This window comes from Oreochromis aureus, linkage group 16 (assembly GCF_013358895.1).
Source record: "Oreochromis aureus strain Israel breed Guangdong linkage group 16, ZZ_aureus, whole genome shotgun sequence".
NCBI classification, from domain to species: Eukaryota; Metazoa; Chordata; class Actinopteri; order Cichliformes; family Cichlidae; genus Oreochromis; species Oreochromis aureus.
In genome coordinates this window covers 19665688-19668556 of record NC_052957.1, presented here as the reverse complement: position 1 = coordinate 19668556, position 2869 = coordinate 19665688, and the positions used below count along the sequence as shown (strand labels likewise).

At 36.5% G+C, this 2869-nt stretch overlaps 1 long non-coding RNA gene across 1 annotated transcript; it reads left to right on the top strand.

The window, feature by feature from the left end:
• The first annotated feature begins 219 nt into the window (after positions 1-219).
• On the top strand, positions 220-2534 carry LOC120433572. Its single transcript, XR_005608624.1, has 3 exons — positions 220-302; positions 2228-2294; positions 2416-2534. It is a non-coding gene; the product is annotated as an uncharacterized LOC120433572 (long non-coding RNA).
• The last annotated feature ends 335 nt before the right edge of the window (positions 2535-2869 follow it).

The following is a 2869-nucleotide window of genomic DNA, read 5'->3' as shown; positions in this document are numbered from 1 at the left end:
CATCAGTTACCTCCAGAGATAACTGTTTTTAGTGCTCAAGCTGAGGATGAAGGACTTTATACATGTAGCATAACTGGCAAAGATGGCCTACACAGCATTACGTGGAATTTAACTGTGTCTGAGAAGCCCAAAAGTAGGTAGAACAAAACATCTCACAGTCACTTTTAGTAAAGCTTCAATAACCAATGAAAATTACATCTATGCTGCTTTACAGAATCCATTTCAAAGTATTGTCTATCCATACTATCACCTGCAATTGGATTCATTCTATGTGGCATCATGTTGGCTGTTTTCCTCTGCAGGTGAGTAAATGCTTTTAACTTCATAACAGATTGAAGAACGTTACTCTTCTTTATGCTGCTGTACATTTATTGTCAGTGCTGGGAAGACCGATTTCATCATAAAACTCACATGTCATTTTCTATAGTGTCTTCTTGCATGATTATTATGTTTACCATGCAGTTTAGTTTTAATTTATTAATGTCCAGGTGTTCAAATATTGAAAGGAGCATCAAATGAGAAAAAAATTAGTTGACGGTGTTCATAGAGCTGAAGATTTAAATTGTCATGCATTTAATTGCAAGGTAATCTTAGTAAAGGAAATTTATGCTGCATTGCAGGGTAATCCAGATTCATAAAGTCTAAATGAACTGACATCTTTCAATTCAGTTCAATAACAAAATCATTACATTAGTGGTCACAGGCTGAATGCTCACACCTGACCAAGAATTCACTGAGCTCAGAAGGTTATTTTATTACTAAACTTAATCTTTTATTTCATAACCAGTTGCATTATTAGTTTTATTAGTTATTAGTTTACAAAATAATCAAAGGTTTGAGAAAAACCTAAATGCTTTTTTGACAATTAAGGAAAGAAAATGTAATTACATAGTTTGGTTGGTATTTCTGTAAGTACTGCAAACTAGTTCTCTATAGAGTCGAAGGTGCAAAGAGGAAATGCCAGTAGCATAAAAATAGTTTGATGTGGTTTTAATACACTGACTCTGAAGCCATTTTTGTTTGTTTGTGGTAACCGTACCCCAGCCTGCATGTTTCCATTGTACAACCAGAAAAGTACACCAATGTGTTATTTTAAGGCTTAAGACTTTCATACTTAAACCCTAAATACTTTTGGCCATCATATTTTAAAATACCAAAAAAAAAAAAAAAAAACAAAAAAAAACCTCTTGGAGTAAATTTGGGAGGCTGGTCACTCCTGGGAATCTTCACCACTGTTCCAAGTTTCCTCCATTTGCATGTAATGGCTCTCACAGTGGTTCACCAAAGTCCAAAGCCTTAGAAATGCCTTTGTAACTGTTCCAGACTGAAAGATGTCAGTTACTTTGTTTCTCAGGCGTTTCTTTAGATCGCGACATGTTGTGTTGCCTGTTGAGATCTTTAGCTTTCTTCACGCTGGTGTGCCAGTAATCAGGCCTGAGTGTGGTTAGTGAAACAGAACTTAGCTTTCCAAAAGAATGTTTTATTAAAGTTAATTCATTATTAAATAAGAGGGTCAATTACTTTTTCACTCAGGACTAAGTAGGTTTGGATATCTTTTCTCCATTATTCAATTAAATCATAATTTGAATTTCTGATTAACTGATTAACACTGACAGACCAGTGTTAACCAGTGATGCTAGTTCTGGTCATCATGCAAATGTACTGTTTATAAGGTTGGGGAAACCTGCAGTCAGCTCAGACTGAAGAAGTCAGTTGGATGAGTGACAAAATGTTTGTCCCAATGAAAATGTTACATCTAGAAGAACAGGATCAACTTTCTGGGATTTCCTTACCTGGATAAATGAGCATGCATCAAGACCTTTCAGAATATTGCATAATTAAACCCTATTACTGCAGTAACCACAATAAAAACAAAACTAAAAGAACTGACAAACAGTAATCATGCTGTATTTGCAACTATTTAAATCCACTATCTTCATAGACACACTTATTTTATTTTTTTTTTCACATTTTCATCGTGGTGGGTGTAATTACAGCCATGGTTTCATACATTACGTCTATAATTCATTCCTCTACTTAAATATTAAAATACAACCATAAATTATTATTATTATTATCACTATTAGCAACTTTTCAAAGAGACTGATGTCTTGTGTTTCTTATACACTGTAATAAGTACAGTGCCTTTACTAACCAGATCTCATAGAATAAAGTCCTGAAGCACCTGCTGGACAGCATTAATATGGTCACTGCTTTTTCTCTGCAGAAAAGGTATGACGAGGACACTGAATCAGGATCCAGTCGAGGATCAATTTCCTCCTGAGTCAGAAGAGGTCATAAGATCTTTATTATCTTTAGCACTCTTACATCTTTACCTTAATTCCTATCTTAGAATCTTCCCCGATTTTTATTTGTATTTTTTTGTCTTTGTATGTGGGTCTCTCTTAACCACAGGGTACCACTGCTCATTTGAAAAATAACACATGGAGGAGTCAATATACAGAGTTGCAGAATTCAATCTATGGTCACTTCTGAGCTGACGAGACATCCACATACAGTTACACCGAGACTTGGACATTTTTCTGTTTCAAAGCAGGAACTGCAAGGGAACACAATCAGAGGGAGGACAACACTGCTACTGTAGCCTCTTCAGGCCAAGGGCCCACCTCTGGCTTCGAGCATGGCAGTTTCAGTCATTCACATCCCTGTTTTTAGAAGAAGCGGGCAATTAGAAGAAAGTTTGCATTATAGGAAGGAGGACAGGACCTTGCTGCCCACTTCTCCGCACACTGTCTTCTCCTTGCTTTGGTTTACCAACTCCTTATCCCACCAACGGCAGCTCTGTCATCTCTGCTTCTCACATACACCTCTGACTTATTCTCCCAGTTCTATGTGCTCTGTGTGTGAA